Source organism: Pongo pygmaeus, chromosome 5, assembly GCF_028885625.2.
Source record: "Pongo pygmaeus isolate AG05252 chromosome 5, NHGRI_mPonPyg2-v2.0_pri, whole genome shotgun sequence".
In the NCBI taxonomy this organism is placed as follows: Eukaryota; Metazoa; Chordata; class Mammalia; order Primates; family Hominidae; genus Pongo; species Pongo pygmaeus.
The window spans coordinates 43,146,028-43,164,081 of NC_072378.2; the positions used below are offsets into that span (position 1 = coordinate 43,146,028).

The following is an 18,054-nucleotide window of genomic DNA, read 5'->3' on the forward strand; positions in this document are numbered from 1 at the left end:
GAGAAGTTTCAACAATTTGAGATTTGAGATTAAAAATGGGTGGTAGTTATACTTGGACCAAAGAATGTTAAAAGATTGACTAGCTCTCTTTTAAGAATGAGGGGGTTATGTAATGAAAATTCCGCAAATATGGAGATAAAAGATATCTACATAAAGAGAAGGCAGTAGAAAATGAATGTTTTGAGAACGATTTACTCTGCCTCACCTTCCTTTTAGTCACTGAAGTTTTTTGTTTTCCTTTTTAATGTTCACGTACGGGCTTCACAGGTAAGGTTTCAAGAATTTTGGAATGGACAAAGAGTGTTGCTAAGGAAAGCTTAGCACATTTGAAAGTTAGGATGAACCAGTTATTTGCCTAATAACTAAGTTAAAAGTGGTTTTGGTTTTTAAAAAGCATATGCAAAACGTATTTACTGAGGCTTGCTCTAATTAGAGTTCTAAACAAATCTTGTAGGGTTTTTTTTTTGTCTTTAATCTCCCCCCTTCCCGTGTCAAGCTAAAACTGGGTGTGGGTGTGGGGGTGTGTGTGTGTGTGTGTGTGTGTGTGTGTAGAGAGGGAGCCTGCAAGAGAATTAGCACGCACCTCGGGGATCTTAATAATTTTTTTAAAGCCAAATAAAACTGTTTCTTGAATAAACCAATACATTTCTGAAGTTAAAAAGAATCCCAAAGGAAACAGGAATGAACATCCTTGCAGCTTGATTTTCCAAAAAAAAAAAAAAAAAAAAAAAATTTTTTTTAATTAAAAAAATCCTAATCTCCACATTTTTTGCCAGGCGAGAACCGAAGTTTGGAGGTAGACAAGCAGGCGAGCGGTTTGCCGGGGCGCAGAGCATGAAGGCCGGGCGGGCGCGGGGAGCGGGCGCCCGCCGCCCGGCGCGGGGGTGAGCGAGAGAGAGAGCGGAGCGCGTGTGGCCGGCGCCGCTCGGCCGGGAGCTCCCGCGCTCGCGCCCCGCGCCCCGCGCCCGCCGCCGCCGCCGCCGCCCCTGTTGCGATGGCGCAGAAACCCCGTTGACAAGGCACTGCTTTTTCATGACGGTGAGTTTCCCTTTGAGTGTATTATAATTTTGTGATAAAAATTTCAAGGAGAAAAAAAAAAACACACAACCTCCTTCCTCTGCCTCTTTCCTTCGGGGAGGGGAAAAGCGAGGGAGGGGGGGCTGGAGATCTGTCTCCAGACAGAAAAGAAAGAGGAGCAAATTAAACACCGAGTTGCCAAAACCAGGATATTAGGTTTCAGCCCAGAGAGCTATTGGCTAAGGCTGTGTTTTTTTTTTTTTTTTTGGGGGGGGGGTGGGTTTGTGGGTGGGTGATGGTGGTGGTGGGTGGATGTTTAATGGACACGGAGAAAAGGGGAATCGAGTGTTTATGCCTTTCCCAGCGCTGCCGGGGCCCCGGGAAGACCAAGTTCAGTGTCTCGGGCGGGGGCGCAGGCGGGCAGGGGGCGGCGAGGCCGGGCCGGGGGCGCCTCGGCGGGGTGGGGGCCCGGCGCCTTTCTTTTTCCTTTTTTTTTCTTTTCCGCGGATGCAAATTTCTGGAGCGGGGAGAGGGAGAGCCCGGGAAGGGGGTGGCGTGGCGGTTGGTGGTGGGGAGGGGAGGGGAGGGAAGCCTTTTAATGACTCATTGATTGAGCCGGTTTAAAATTAGTTATATGCGCGAGTGTGAGTGTGTTTTCCGCCCCCCGGAGCCGCCGGGAGCCGGGAAGGAGGGAGCAGGGCTCGGCGAGGGGAAGACGGCGCGGCGGGGCCGCGAGCAGGGGGCAGGGAGGGCCTGGAGTGACGGCGGGCGAGGAAGAAAAATAAGCTTTTCCAATCTCCTCCCCTCTGTTTTCCCCCCCTCGTTTCTTTTCTCTCTCGGAAGCTCTAGGGTGTGAATCACATTTTCTTTCTTCTCGACAAAATGGACCCCGCGTCTGGAGAGGGGGAGGGGAGAGGGTGGGGAGGGAGGCGGCGGAGACGGGGCTTATTTTTCATCCTGGCTTCCCCCTTCCCGCCGCATCTGCGGGCGGCCGCGGCAAGGAGAGCAGGTCCGGGCTGCGGCGGGGAGAACTCGGGGCCGGCGAGTCGCCCCGGCCCCGTTCCCGCTCCGAGCCCGCGGCGGCGGCGCGCACCTGCCGCGGGACTGCCCCTTTCCAGCCGCCTCGCTGCCTTTTCGAAGCACCGCCGAAGATCCGCGGCCGCGTCCGGCCGAGCCCCCAGCCGCGCGGAGGACCGGCGGCCCAGCCGGGCGTCTCCTGCGAGGCCCGCGCTGTCCGCCGCACCGGCCAGAAGAGATGTGCGGCTGGGACGGCGCATTTTTGGCCGAGTGCGCGCGGGCCTTATGCTGTTCGCGCCCCCCAGAGTCGCCCCAAATGCGGGATATTGGGGGGGGGCGGTTGGAAGGCGCTAAGATGGCGCTGGGCCTGGCCTGTCGCCAGGGCTGGTGGCGCAGTTGCTCGGCGGGCGCCATCTTTCTCGCGGCGCGGGCGGCGCCCTCCGAGGACGTCTCGCTGACCAGGGCGCCGCGAGGCCCGGGGCTAGCGGGAGCCTAGAGTAGGGTGCTGAATTCTGGAGATGGGACCGGGGTCGCGCGGCCTTCTCCTTCCCCACACCCCCAGACCCAAAAGACGAGGCCGCCGGCTCGGAGCGGGAAGGGCTGGGGCCAGCTTCATCCTCCTTCCCACTTGTTTGTGATGGAGGAAGGGGACTGGGGGGTCGAGCCTCGCGGCTGATGGGTTCCCTTCCTGACCCCGCACCCCCACTCCTCCCAGTCAAAATTGGAGGTGAGGCGCTCCTGCCATTTTCTTTCCTGCGATCTGAGAGTGGACGTCTTTGTCTTCTCTGGCCCGGCGTGGGGGCAGGGCGTTGAGCCTTTTCCTTCATTCTTCTTCAATTATTGAAAGTAGAGTCTAACCAGGTTACAAAACTAAAAAAAAGAGTCCAGGACATCGTCTGTCTGCCTCCCGGTAACATGGTTCTCTGTGGGTACCCTACGCTTCGTTTCTTAGTTTTACTCTAAAACAACCCTGAGGAGACATTTACTAGTTGTCAGATTATGGGAAGGTGATGGGTTCCAGTTTTTTGAAACTTTTTTTGTTGGCTTTCATATTACTTCAAATGGCAGTGAATTAAAACAGTTTCCTAGAACTCTGATCTGAAAAGTTAAATACGCTTTAAAACACTGAAACTCTTCTAAAAAGCAAAACTGCATTATTAAAAGCATCATGTAAGTATCTGTTGGTAGTATGTATCTATATTAGAGATGGGGGAGGGGTTTAACTTTTACATTGTTATTGAAAAGAGGAGGGGGAAGGTCTATAAAGCTCTGATCTCTCTAGAAGTCCACATACATGGAAAGTAAATAGTTAATTTCTAGTGTAGAAAAATAACAGTGGTGCCAGTAGGTGTGTCCTTATGTTTATAAATATACATAGTGGATGTTTTAGACCATTTAATAAGACCTATCATATATTGAATACCTGCTGTATGCCAGGAACTGTGCCTGATGCTTCGTATAATTTCTATTATATCAGCCCTGAAATAGTGATTTTATGATCTGTTTACCGGCGAATGAACTAACATTCATAGAAGTATAGTAATTGTTGCGAGATCTTGCAGTTTTAAGTAGGAAAGTTGCCATCGGATCACAAAAGCTGTCTTCCCCCTACACCTATGGTTTCCAAATCTGAGCATCAGAATTAACTTGGGAGATGTTTTTAAATAGAGTTTTGTAACATCACCTCTTCCACCATCATTTGCTAGGGCCAATTGGGTCCTTTAATAATGTGTCAGGCACTCCCAACTTCTTGATGTTCAATATTGGCATTCTGGCCCACCTTGCACCCACTATATCCAAAGATCTAGTATTCCAAAGCTCTCCAGGTGATTCCAGTGTGGCACAGATACACGTTTGGACTGTCTTGTACTATGCTATGCACTGTTCTGCTCTTTTTTGAATTGGAACATGAGAATTGAGATCCACGTAATTTTGAGTTTCAGCAGTTTTTTGCTCACATTAGTCTCATTTTTATTTTTCCCCTTCTAGCTGCCATTTATCAAATAATCGAAATTATTTCCTCAGAGAAAAAGGTTTAGGTATCCTAAGACTTTAAAATCTCAGTACATTTTTTTAAAAGTATATTGTCTCATTCTATTGGGAAGTTATACAACATACAGGCTTCTAGGTCTAGCCAGGCCGTCTAGTTTAGTCAAGACAGCTGTGTAACAAACATAGCCTTGAGGCCTGGCACGGTGGCTCATGCCTGTAATCCCAGCACTTTTGAGGCCGAGGCGGGCGGATTACCTGAAGTCAGGAGTTAGAGACCAGCCTGTCCAACGTGGTGAAACCCCGTCTGTACTAAAAATACAAAAAAGCTAGCCGAGTGTGGTGGCAGGTGCCTGTAATCCCAGCTACTTGGGAGGCTGAGGCAAGAGAATCACTTGAACTGGGGAGGCAGAGGTTGCAGTGGCCCGAGACCGCGCCATTGCACTCCAGTCCGGTAAACAAGAACGAAACTCCCATCTCAAAAAAAAAAAAAAAAAAAAAAAGAATCCAGGATTGATCCAGAAAACAAAAGATTGTTTGCTGAATTTTGAATTGTGGACATATCTTCTGGGTTTTGGGAAGTAGGATGGTCAAGTTATGTGGAACCTAATAGCAGAATATGGATAAAAACACAGGTCAGGGCCAGGCACAGTGGCTCACACCTGTAATCCCAGCACTTTGGGAGGCCTAGGTGGGCGGATCACAAGGTCAGGAGTTTGAGACCAGCCTGACCAACGAGGTGAAACCCCGTCTCTACTAAAAATACAAAAATTAGCTGCGCTTGGTGGCATGTGCCTGTAATCTCAGCTACTCAGGAGGCTGAGACAGGAGAATGGTTTGAACCTGGGAGACAGAGGTTGTAGTGAGCTGAGATGGCGCCACTGCACTCCAGCCTGGCTACAAAAAACAGGTCAGGAAGAAGCATCTAGAGCAGGTGATGAATAGATGACCTTACTAAAATGAGAAAGAACCAAGTCAGTGATGAAATCGTTAATTTCTCTGGATTAAGGATCATGTATTTTATTTTGTGCTTTCTCTTGTTGATTCTTCTCAAATAGTTGTGTTTAGTAATTGCTAGGGAGAGTAGTTTAAAACTTAGATTTTTGATGCAGATGTCAGAATTATACCATCTTTGCATATGTCCACATTGGAAAATTTTTGTAAGGAGCATCTGTTGGATACCTCTGTGCAGTCTGTGTCCAGTCTAGACCACTAGGTGGGTGGAGTGACTTCCAGTTTTTGAAGGGAAGTCACTTCTGGTTTTTCTCCCCTTGTTTTTTATGGTAAATGCCAAAGTAATTATAATCTTTGACTAGACTAAAATCCAGTAAAGCTTGAAATGAGGGGGAAATCTAAAATAAACCTGCTTAGAGGGAAACAGTAGCTTCTTTAACCTTTATTGGAATTTTAAGACCGGCAAGATCTCGGCACTCATGAAATTTACAGTATAGTGGGGAAGGACAGAAAATAGTTTAAAAATCAGGATAATGACAGATTAAGAAAAAATATTAAGTGGCTGGTGGATCTAAAAGAGTATGTTGGGAATGACCATTTTGGCTAGTAAGGGTCAAGGAAAGCCTTTTTGTAGAGGTGATATTTGAGCTGAGACTTGAAACATGAACTTGTGCTAGCCATGTGAAAAGCTGGGGAGACATTCCAGACCTGGGAACAAGTTCAAAGACCTGGAAGGCTGGGTGTTAGACTGGAGAGAAGGCTCCTCTGAGCAAGGGGAGAAATTAAGAATAGGGTAGGAATTAGATGGAGTTGGAGAGATCCTATAGGTCGTCTTGTAGTACTCCATAGGGGGATTTTTGGATTTAATTCTAATGGCAATCAGAGGGGTTTTAATTTGGGCAGTGATAATGTTTTTAAAACTAACTGGCTATTTAGAGGAAGAGAGGAAACAGGGAAGTTAGGAGGCTGTTGTAGTAGTCAGCCCAAGATCGATAGTATCTCAGGCAAGTAAAGTGGCAATGAGATACAGAGAGTAGACAGCAACTTTTACATATGTATTTTGGAGATGGAATCAGAAGGATTTGTTTAATGGATCGGCTGTGGAGGGAGAGGGAGGAATCAAGGGTGCCTTCAGGTTGCAGGCTCCAGCCTTGGGCTGCTGATGGTACCATTTGCTGCTTGGAGAAGACTGGAGGAGGAACAGGTGGGGAGGGGTGGGTAGCAAGAGTTCTGTGTAGAACCTGTTGTATGTTTTAAATACTTGGGAGACGTCCAAGTGGAGAGTTAAGTAGGCAATGAATATTTAAGTTGAGCTGAGGGCAGTGATCTAGACTGGACATAAATTTTGGGAGTCACTAGTATACAGATGGCATGTCATGGAACTGACTGAGATTGTTTGTGGCCTTAAGATCAAGCCCTAGGAGACTGATTTGAGTAATAAAACTCTGGTCTCCCACATAGCCAGCTCTGTGTGGGGAAAAAAAAAAAAAAACCCTAAAACACTAATAACGGCTAAAGCTTGGGCAAAGGAGACTGAAAAGGTTCAGCCATTAAAGTGGGAGAGTATTTTATTATTTTCAAGAAAGAGGGAATGGTCACCTCTGTCAAATGCTGCTGAGAAGTTACACAATGAGAATAGAGAAATGTCTATTTGGATTTGACAACATGATGGTGACTGTTTTGACAAGTGGTCCAAGACACATTGGAATGCTTCGAAGAGAGAATAGGAAGTGAGGTGAATATCGACAGCTCGTTAGGGAAATTTTCCTGCTGTAAAGTGGAGAGAAACAGCTTAGTGGCTTCAGAGGGAGATGGGGTCAAAGAAGAGGGTTTTTTTTTTTTTTTATTTTTTTTTAGACAAGATGTCACTCAGTCATCCAGGTTGGAGTGCAATGGTGCAAATTACGGCTTACCACAGCCTCAACCTACTGGGCGCAAGTGATCCTCCTAACTCAGCCTCTCCTGAGTAGCTGGGACCACAGGTGTGCACCACCATAACCCAACTAGTTAAAAAAAATTTTTTTTTGTAGAGACAGGGTCTCCCTATGTAAAGAAGAAGGCTTTTCTTTTAAACAATGGGAACTAGATAGGCTAATGAGAATATTTAATAGAGAAGGTAAGACTAATCCAGAAGAGAGACTAAGACTACCAAGGAAGCAGCATTCTTTTTTTTTTTTTTTTGGAGACAGTTTTGCTCGTTTCCCAGGCTGGAGTGCAGTGGTGCAGTCTCGGCTCACTGCAACCTCCACCTCTTGGGTTTAAGCAATTCTCCTGCCTCAGCCTCCCAAGTAGCTAGAATTACAGGTATGCACCACCACACCCGGCTAATTTTGTATTTTTAGTAGGGACGGTTCCACCATGTTGGCCAGGCTGGTCTCGAACTCCTGACCTCAGGTGATCCACGCACCTAGGCCTCCCAAAATGCTGGGATTATAGGTGTGAGCCACCATGCCCGGCCAGGAGCAGCATTCTTAAGGAATTCAAGACACAGGAAGAACGCTTGCCTTTGGTGGGAGCAAGACAGTGCAGTGTGGCAGAAGACAGAGAATGGGGGCACAAGTGCCAGGCAAATTGGAGGTAGAATGTAGGACTTAACTTTCTGACGGCTTCTGTTTTCTCAGTGAAGTCTGAGGCAAGGCCAGCGACTTAAACGAAGAAGGGGTAGTGGATGATTTCAGGAGAGATGGACACTTCACCTTGAGCAACAGGACGAGGAACTGAGTAACTGGGAAACAAGGTAGTTTCAATGCTGGGCATTGTTGAATCCCTCGCCATGGCTTGGGGCCATGAATTTAAGGTGAAACCAGTCAGCTGAATTAGTTGTGTGATTTTTTTCTCCTAGCAACATTCAGCTGTTATGAGGGCAGCAAAGAGCAGGCAAGTGATCAGTTCACCCAAAATTCGTATTTTGCCCTGCAGGTTTGACAGAGGAGAAGCAGTGCCAGAGGCTTGAGAGTAGTTGCAAGGGAGTGATTTTGATGATGAACCTTGAAATGTTAGCTGAGTAGGAAAGCAAGAGAAGAAGCCGAGTGGGGGCCGTGAAAATCATTACTGGCTTAAAGTGAGTTAATGGGTACAGAGTTTCAGTTTGGGAAGATGAAAAATTTCTAAAGCTGGATAGGGCTCTTGGTTTCACAGCAATGTGAATGTATGTAATGCCTCTCAACCGAACACTTTTAAATAGTTAAAATTCAGTAACTCTATAGAGAAATAAAGGGTTTTCCTAATCCTGGAAAAAAATGGTTAAAATTGTAAATCTTACATATATTTTACCATAGTAAAAAATGAATTAGGCTGGGCCCATGGCTCACACCTACAATCCCAGCACTTTGGGAGCCCGAGGCAGGCAAATCACTTGAGGCCAGGAGTTCGAAACCAGCCTGGCCAACATGGCAAAACTCATCTCTACTAAAAATACAAAGAAAATAGCCAGGCATGGTGGCACACACCTGTAATCCCAGCTACTCAGGAGGCTGAGGCATGAGAATCGCTTGAACCTGGAAGGCAGAAATTGCAGTGAGCTGAGATCTCCCCACTGCACTCCAGCCTGGGTGACAGAGCTAGACTGTCTCAAAAAAAAAAAAAAAAGAATAAACACTTAAATATTTGTGGCAGTTAGAGGTGTTATTTGCATGTGGAAGAAAATTGCTTTAGAAATGAAATTGCAGATTACTGAAACTAAAGAGAAAGTATCTCTTCTTATCATGGTACCAAACTTGAGGGTGCATAAGTCACCTATAGACGTAGAGATTCTAGAATAGGATCTGGGAATGTTACATTATTTGCTCCCATGTTTACTGTTTTGTTCTAAACCTTTAGCACAGCATTCAAAACAAGTTGAGCACTCAGTAAACATTTGCTGACTCAGTACTTGCAGAACCTAGGTAGAGTAGAATGATGGGAATCAAAAGGAAAACAGTATTCTGTAGAGATCAGCAATACCTTACACTAGTAGAGGGATCTGTGAGAAAAAGAATCAAGGCCATTGAATGTGTGGCAGCTTATAGTATTTGACATTCTAATCTGTGCAAGTGGTGAGAAAAAAAGTCTGATTACAGAACAGGGAAGGAGAGAAATAAGCATTGAGTTTCATTTTTTGTTTGTTTTTGAGACAGGGTCTTGCTTTGTTACCTAGGCTGGAGTGCAGTGGTACAATCGTAGCTCACTGCAGCCTGGACCTCCTGGGATCAAGGGATCCCCCAACCTCAGCCTCCCAAGTAGCTGGGACTATAGGAACGTAACACCATGCCCAGATAATTTAATTTTTTTTTTTTTTTTTTTTTGTGGAGACAGGGGTTTCTCTTTGTCACCCAGGCTGGCCTCCTCTTTGTCACCCAGGCTGGCCTCAAACCCCTGGGCTCAAGCCGTCTTCCCACCTTGCCCTCCCAAAGTGCTGGGATTACAGGCGTGAGCCACTGCATCCTGCTGAGAAAATCATTTTTTATTTAAATAATGTCAAATGGAAGTATGTAGCACCCCCCCCACCTTCTTTTCCCCTTTCTTTCCTCTTTGAATCTGCTGTCATTCCCTTTTTCATGAGTTTTCTTTGCTCCCCAAATAGGCTAAACAATAACCGTAAAGTGAGGTTAGAGAAAATAAGAATGGAGTAGATGATGGAATTCAAAATAGCTGTCTACGTTCTTCACTGAGAAAGATAGCTTTGAGTTAAAGGTGAGAGGAGCAAGTCTGGGGAAAAACGGGTGAAACAGCATGATTTAAGTAGCATACCAGATGCGTTTCTGCATGGCATGGCTCTTGCTTGATGAATAATGTTCTGCATAGTAGAAGAGGAAAATACAGTGAGTGAAGGAGCTGGCAGAAGGTGGGCTGGGGGAGTTGGGGAAGAGTGAAATGAGTATGGAGAGGTGAGAGAGCTGACTGCAAAGGCATGTGGGGTGTGGACTTTAAAAGGAAAGCCCTAAGATGGAAATCACTAACATGGTGCCTGGCTACAAGCAGAGGGAGCCCAGGACTTGACTGTGCTGGGGGTGGCCTGCCCTTTTGTAGTGCAGTTGAGGAGAGCTCAGGGGCTGTCAGAATGCTGTGTGGGAAGGTGGAAGAAAGAGGACCTGGGAGCAGCAGCTTTGTTCTGGTTTGTTGTTGTTTTCTCTTCCCTACCTCGTATGTACTCCCACTCAGGAAAAGATCCTGAGACCTCTCTGTACCAGATCTTCTTATACCCAGGTTCTCCTTAATCCCAATCAACTTTAATCTATAAAGTTATTATTTGTTTACTTATAAATTTATTTTTAATAAAGTTGTGAAACCGAACATGTTCTGTTTTTGTGGGTTTTTTGGCTCTCTATCTTGCAAACACATTAAACACTTAACATTACTTAAAATTAAAGCCCTGAGTCTGAGAATGTGAGAGAATAAGATATGAAAGATATTGCCTTTCTAGAAATGGTTGATTTCAGTTGAACCCAAATCCAGGACACTTTGTTTCATTAGGAGTTGACCTTTGTGTCCTGGCCTGAAATGGAAACATTTTCACAAGGAAGAAAATGAGGGGGAAAAGAAATAATATTTGTTAAACCTTCACCTTGTTTGAGACCTTGACGGGTTCTGAGACCTTGACGGGTTCTGATGGGTTTGGTTTTTGTTTTTGTTTTTTGAGATGAGAACTCACTATGTTGCACAGGTGTGTCTCAAACTCCTGGGCTCAAGTGGTCTCACCTTGGCCTCCCAAAGTGCTAGGCCTACAGGTGTGAGCCACTGCACCTGGCCTCTGATGGGTTTTTAGTAAATACAGTCGTGTGTCATTTAATGACAGAGATAGGTTCTGATGAATGCATCGTTAGGTGATTTCATCGTGTACAAACACCACAGAGTGCTCCTATGCAAACCAATATGGTATAACCTACCGCACACCTAGGCCATATGATATAGCCTATTCCTCCTGTATTGTAAACCTGTACAGCATGTTACTGTACCTGGATACTGTAGGTAACTATTTGTGTATCTCAACATATCTAAACATAGGGTACAGTAAAAATATGATACAAAAGAAAAAAATGGTGCACCTGTATAGGTCAGTTACCACGAATGAAGCTTGGAGGACTGGAAGTTGGTCCGGGTGAGTCAGTGAGTGGTGAAAGAATGTGAAGGCCTAGGACATTACTGTACACTACTGTGAACTTAATAAACACCATACACTTAGGCTACATTAGGCTTATAAAATATTTTTCCTTTCTCAATAAGCTTAGCTTATTGTAACTTTTTTTCTTATGGACATTTTTGGTTTTTTTCTGAGACAGTATCTTGGTCACCCAGGGTTGGAGTCCAGTGGTGTGATCATAGCTGCAGCCTCCATCTCGCAGGTTCAAGGAGCCCTCTCACCTCAGCCTCTATTGAGTAGCTGGGATTACATGCATGCACCACCATGCCCAGCTAATTTTTTTTTTTTCTAAATGTAGAGATGAGTTCTCACTATGTTGCCCAAGCTGGTCTCAAATTCCTGGCCTCAAGCAGTCCTCCTGCCTGAGCCTCCCACAGTGTTGGGATTACAGGTGTAAGCCACTCCGCTTGGCCTAGATTTCATTTAACCCTGAGACTTTTTAGAAGTGCAAATAAGTATATTTAGAAATTGATGCTGGATGTGGTGCCTTATGCTTATAATCCTGGCACTTTGGGAGGCCGAAGTGGGTGAATCACTTGAGGTCAGGAGTTTGAGACCAGCCTGGCCAACATGAAGAAACCCTGTCTCTACTAAAAATACAAAAATTAGCCAGGTGTGGTGGCAGGTGCCTGTAATCCCAGCTATTCTGGAGGCTGAGGCACAAGAATTGCTTGAATCTGGGAGGCGGAGGTTGCAGTGAGCCAAAATCGTGCCACTGAACTCCAGACTGGGCAACGAGAGCGAAACTCCGTCTCAAAAAGAAAAAAAAAAGAAGAATGAGCTGTCAAGGGTTACATATAGGAAATGGAATTTGAACTGGAGCCTAAAGGAAAAGGAAGATTTTGCTGACCAGGAAAAGATACATAGGCAGAGAAACTTAGGTGGAAAAGAACCAAGTTAGGTTGGGATTTTATAAGAGAGGCAGACAGTAAGGAGACTTCTTTGGATGAAGTGAGAAGTTTAAAAAAAAAAAGAGAGAAAAGGGGAGGCTGGGAAGGGACCTTGCGATCAGTTTGTGAAATGCAGTAAATGTAAGGCCAAAGTATTTGAATTTTCTCTTATATGTTAAAAAATCCTAAAGGTTTTCAAGCAATGAGTGATTTGACTTAAAAAGGAAAAAAAAAAGTTATAGTTAATAACAGCTTTGGAATCAGACCGATCTGAGTTCTAGCATCTTGCTGTAGGTACTGCCTTGAGTGAGTAACTTCCCTGAGGGAGTGTGCCTCAGTTTCTTCCTCTGGATAGAGGACTTACCTTTCAGAGGGAGTTTGAAAGGATTAAGTGAGATCATGCGTATAAAGCATTAACATAATGCCAACCCATTTGGGTCTCAGCTATCACTGTTTTTTTTTTATTATTAAATTGTTATAGGCCTGGTGCAGTGACTCATACCTGTAATCCCAGCACTTTGGGACACCAAAGCAGGTGGACCACCTGAGGTCAGGAGTTTGAGAGACCAGCCTGGCCAACATGGTGAAACCCCATCTCTACAAAAATTGCAAAAATTAGCCGGGCATGGTGGCATGCGCCTGTAATCCCAGCTGCTCCGGAGGCTGAGGCGGGAGAATCACTTGAGCCTGGGAGGCAGAGGTTTCATTGAGCCACTATTACACCACTGCACTCCAGCCTTGGTGACAAAGTGAGACAATGTCTCAAAAATAAATAAATAAAATGGTGGACCCAGATATGGAAAAGAATGATATCATGCCCTTTGCAGAAACATGGATGGAGGCAGAGGTCATTATCCTAAGTGAACTAACTCAGAAACAGAAAATCAAATACCACATGTTCTCACTTATAAGTAGGAGCTAAACAATGGTACGCATGGACATAAAGATGGAAATAATAGACACTAGAGACTTCAAAAGTGGGTAGGAGGGAGGGAAGTGAGGGTTGAAAATTACCTATTGGGTACAGTGTTCACTATTTGGGTAATGGGTACACTGAAAGCCCAATCCCCACCAGTAGTATGCAATATACCCATGTAACAAATATGCACATGTACTCTGTGAATCTAAAATTAAAATAAATCTAAAAAAGTCACATAAAACAGAAAAAGAAAAAAATTTTTTTTAAATTAGAAAAAAAAAGATGGGCCGGGCATGGTGGCTCACACCTGTAATCCCAGTACTTTGGTAGCCCAAGGCAGGCAGATCACTTGAGGCAAGGAGTTGGAGACCAGCCTGGCCAGCGTGGTGAAACCCCATCTCTACTAAAAGTACAGAATTAGCCAGGCATGGTGGCAGGCACCTGTAGTCCCAGCTACTCGGGAGGCTGAGACAGGAGAATCGCTTAAACCCAGGAAGGGGAGGTTGTAGTGAGTTGAGATCAAGTCACTGCATTCCAGCCTGGGCACTGTCTCTAAATAAATAAATAAAATCAGAAAAAAAATTGTGTAGTGTTTGCATATAACCTACACAGATCCTCCCATGTACTTTAAATCATCTCTAGATTTGTTTTAATTTTTATTTTATTACTGCTCCTTGCGGAGCGTGGCTACCCCATAGGCAGCATGCCCAGAATAGCCAGTCATTTCTAGAATACTTATGATATCTAATACAATGTAAATGCTATGTAATAGTTGTTAGACTATATTGTTTTAAAATTTGTATTATTTTTTATTGTTGTCATTTTTTGTTTTATTTTTCCTAAATATTTTCAATCTGTGGTCATTTAAATCTGGGGGTGCAGAACCCATGAATATGGAGGGCTGACTGTATTAACAGTGCCTGGAAATTTTTTACCCAGTAGAAATATATATTAGAGACAAGGTCTCACTATATTGCCCAGGCTGGACTTGAACTCCTGAGCTCAAATGAACCTCCTGCCTTGGCCTCCCAAAGTGCTGGGATTACAGGCAGGAGCCACCATACCTGGCTGAAATATTTTTATATCACATTATATTAGCAGATATCTTGAAATATTACTGTCTTCCAAATGAGGGTAGTTTATTAGATTCACCACTAAATCTTTTTTTTTTTTTTTTCTGAGATGGAATCTTGCTCTGTCACCCAGGTTGGAGTACAGTGGCGCGATCTCAGCTCACTGCAACCTCCGCCTCACGGGTTCAACAGAGTCTCCTGCCTCAGTCTCCTGGATGGGACTACAGGCACGTGCCACCACGCCCAGCTAGTTTTTTGTATTTTTAGTAGAGATGGTTTCACCGTGTTAGCCAGGATGGTCTCGATCTCTTGACCTTGTGATGCGTTAGCCTCAGCCTCCCGAAGTGCTGGGATTACAGGCGTGAGCCACTGCACCCAGCCCATCACCACCATTCTTTTCCGGAAGTTTTCATCTTCTCCAACTGAAACTATGTCTCTCATGGTGTCTTGATACAAATAATTACAATACAAATTCCAGTTCACATGGCATTTCTTAGGATTTATTAAAGATTTCAGTAGATGTTTATGTCTCTTAAAGAGAGTTTAGAAAGATGACATTAAATCAATATCTTTAAACTCTTTGTAGAAACTCATTGTGAAACCTTGCTTGGAGTAATATGCTACAAATATATTTGTCCATATTCTTTCTTAAATATTTATTTATTTATTTGAGACAGAATCTTGCTCTGTCTCCCAAGCTGGAGTGCAGTGGCCCAATCTCGGCCGACTGCAACCTCCGCCCCCGGGTTCAAGCAATTCTCCTGCCTCAGCTTCCTGAGTAGCTGGAATTACAGGTGCGTACTACCACATTCGGGTAATTTTTGGGTTTTTGTTTTGTTTTGTTTTTTTAAGACGCAGTCTCGCTCTGTCACCCAGGCTGGAATGCAATGGCACAATCTCGGCTGACTGCAACCTCTGCCTTCCAGCTTCAAGGGATTCTCCTGCCTCAGCCTTCCAAGTAGCTGGGATTACAGGTGCCTGCCACCATGCCCAGCTAATTTTTGTATTTTTAGTAGAGATAGGGTTTCACTATGTTGGCCAGGCTGGTCTCCAACTCCTGACCTTGTGATCCATCTGCCTCGGCCTCCCAAAGTGATTTTTTTTTATTTTTAGTAGAGATGAGGTTTTGCCATGTTGGCCAGGCTGGTCTCCAACTCCTGACCTCAAGTGATCCGTCCACTTCGGCCCCCCAAAGTGCTGGGATTACAGGCCTCAGCCACCACACCCGGCCTTAAATCATTTTTAAGCTTAAACAAAAGCACGCTTGTTTTCTCCTTGTTAAGAAACTGATTTTGTCCACACATTTTTTTTCTTTTTTCTTTTTTTTTTTTTTTTTTGAGACGGGGTCCCACTTCATCGCCCAGGCTAGAGTGCAGTGGTGTGATCTCAGCTCACTGCAACCTCCACCTCCTGGGTTCAAGAGATTCTTGTGCCTCAGCCTCCTGAGTAGCTGGGACTACAGGCACCCACCAGCACATCCGGCTATGTCCACACATTTTCTATTTGCGTCTATCTTTATAAAAGGGAATCCTCAGTGTATCTTCCTTGGTAACATTGACTTTGTAAAATGGAATTTTGTTTGTTAACATTGTTATTTTCATAGGGCTTATTTTTCTTGGAACATGCTATAAAACCAAAATATTTTGAATGTTACTCATTGACAGCAAAGAGAGTCAAGAGTTTTCATAATAACTTTAATCAGATTGCTAATACTGATGCTTAATAAAAGAAATATACGGCCAGGCACAGTGACTCATGCCTGTAATCCCAGCACTTTGGGAGGCCCAGGTGGGCAGATCACCTGAGGTCAGGAGTTTGAGACCAGCCTGGCCAACATGGGGAAACCCTGTCTCTACTAAAAATACAAAATTAGCCAGGCGTTGTGGCGGGTGCCTGTAATCCCAGCTACGCAGGAGGCTAAGACAGGGGAATTGCTGGAACCTGGAGGCAGAGTCTGTGGTGAGCCGAGATCGAACCACTGCACTCCAGCCTGGCTGACGTAGACTCTGTTTAAAAAAAAAAAAAAAAAAGAGCGAGAGAGAGAAATCTACATTTTGTTTATAATTACTGACATTTTGAATTTTTTAAAGCAGTTACATACATAGGGACCAGAATATATTTAAACGACACTAAGAAATGGTGTCCTACTATTAAGCAGTTTTGACTTTAATAGCTCAATTTTTACCATACTGTATTTTAGTGAATGTTTTGACTGTGGGCTAGGAATGCAAACGGCAGTGTCCCTTCTTTTTTTACTATTTATGACTGTCATTGTACAAAAATGTCCATAGTCTGTAAAAGTGGAAAAAATCATATTGGTAGTAGTATTGCTTTTATTTCATTTAAAATGTTCTCTAAAATAGGTCAGATGTGGTGGCTCATGCCTTAATCCCAGCACTTTGGGAAGCAGAGACAGGCAGATTACTTGAGGTCAGGAGTTCGATACCAGCCTGGCCAACATGGTGAAACCCTGTCTCTACTAAACATACAAAAATTATCCAGACGTGGTGGTGCACACCTATAATCCCAGCTACTCAGGAGGCTAAGGCAGGAGAACCTGCTTGAACCTGGGAGGCCAAGATTGCAGTGAGCCAAGATCGCGCCACTGTACTCCAGCCTGGGTGACACAGTGAGACTCCGTCTCAAAAAAAATAAAAAATAAAATGTTCCCTAAAATAAATTCCCTTTGCATTAGGAAAAACATAAATGACTTAGATAAATCTCCATTTTGTTTAATAAAATATATCATAATGCTGGGCATGGTGACTCATACCTATAATCTCAGCAATTTGGAAGGCCAGGGCAGGAGGATTCCTTGAGGCCAGGAGTTTGAGACCAGCCTGGGCAACATGGTGAGCAATCCCTTCTGTATGAATTTTTTAAAAATTAGTACAGTAGCATGCACCTTTGTTTTCAGCTACTTGGGAGGCTGAGGTAGGAGAATCACTTTGAGCCATGTTCATGCCATTGTACTCCAGCCTGGGCAACAGAGCAAGACCTTATCTCAGGAAAAAAAAGAAAAAAAGAAAAAGAAAAAAAAATACACACATGCATATGCATAAATAGTTTTCTGAATAAAACTAGAAATCAGATAAGTATCAGAGCAGTTTCTATTTAATATTCAGATAGTTTTTCTTTATTGAGAATATATAAGTAAGACTTACTTTTGGCTCTTCCAGCTTTTTGGTTTTTTTGTTTGTTTGTTTGTTTTGAGACGGAGTTTCGCTCTTGTTGCCCAGGCTGGAGTGCAGTGGCACGATCTTGACTCACTGCAACTTCCGCCTCCCAGGTTCAAGCAATTCTCCTGCCTCAGCCTCCTGAGTAGCTGGGATTACAGGCACACACCAGCACGCCCAGCTAATTTTTTGTATTTTTAGTAGAGATGGGGTTTCACCATGGCCAGGCTGGTCTTGAACTTCTGACCTCAGGTGATCTGCCCACCTCGGCCTTCCAGAGTGCTGGAATTACAGGCGTGAGCCACCGCGCCTGGCCTTTTTTTTTGTTTTTAATAGAGAGGAGGTCTCACTATGTTGCCCAGGCTGGTCTTGAACTCACGCACATAAACAGTCCTCCCTCCTCTGCCTCCCAAAGTGCTGAGATTACAGGTGTGAGCCACCATGCCCGGCCCCTCATTTCTCAATCATTTCCTGTGTATGGTTTTCCATAGTTATCAAAATGCCCTCACACTGTCTTAGAAAACACAGTAAAGAAGTATAAAAACATTTTTGTCAGGGCATCTGGTTTTTAATATATTGTAGAGTTGTCTTTTCTTTAAGGTCTAGTGTTGGTATACTCACTAGACCTTAAACCCATACCTGGCTGTGCCAGAAATTCTTCAACTTAGACATTTACTTCCAAGTCTTTTAATGAACACAACTATTATTAATATAATAAATTACTGTGCTAAATGTTTGGAGACTTCAACTAATTATTTTATATTTATGTTCAGCACATAAATCCCTTTATAAGGAGGTTTGTTAAATATTAAGTGGATTATCTTGGAAGGACACACAATCTTTTATTCTGCGGTTCTTTAAAACTTGTATTTCCTTACGCCTGAGAGAAGTGAATTGTCTG

General features: G+C 44.3%; 1 protein-coding gene across 2 annotated transcripts in view; it reads left to right on the forward strand.

Moving 5' to 3' along the window:
• The window catches only part of BICRAL (BICRA like chromatin remodeling complex associated protein), a 114,992-nt gene that overhangs the window by 33,446 nt on the left and 63,492 nt on the right, over positions 1 to 18,054 (forward strand). For both annotated transcript variants that reach the window (XM_063666986.1, XM_063666987.1), the window contains exon 3: positions 777 to 1,038. The gene's annotated coding sequence lies outside the window, so the exon portion shown is untranslated. The remainder of the gene's footprint in view (positions 1 to 776; positions 1,039 to 18,054) is intronic.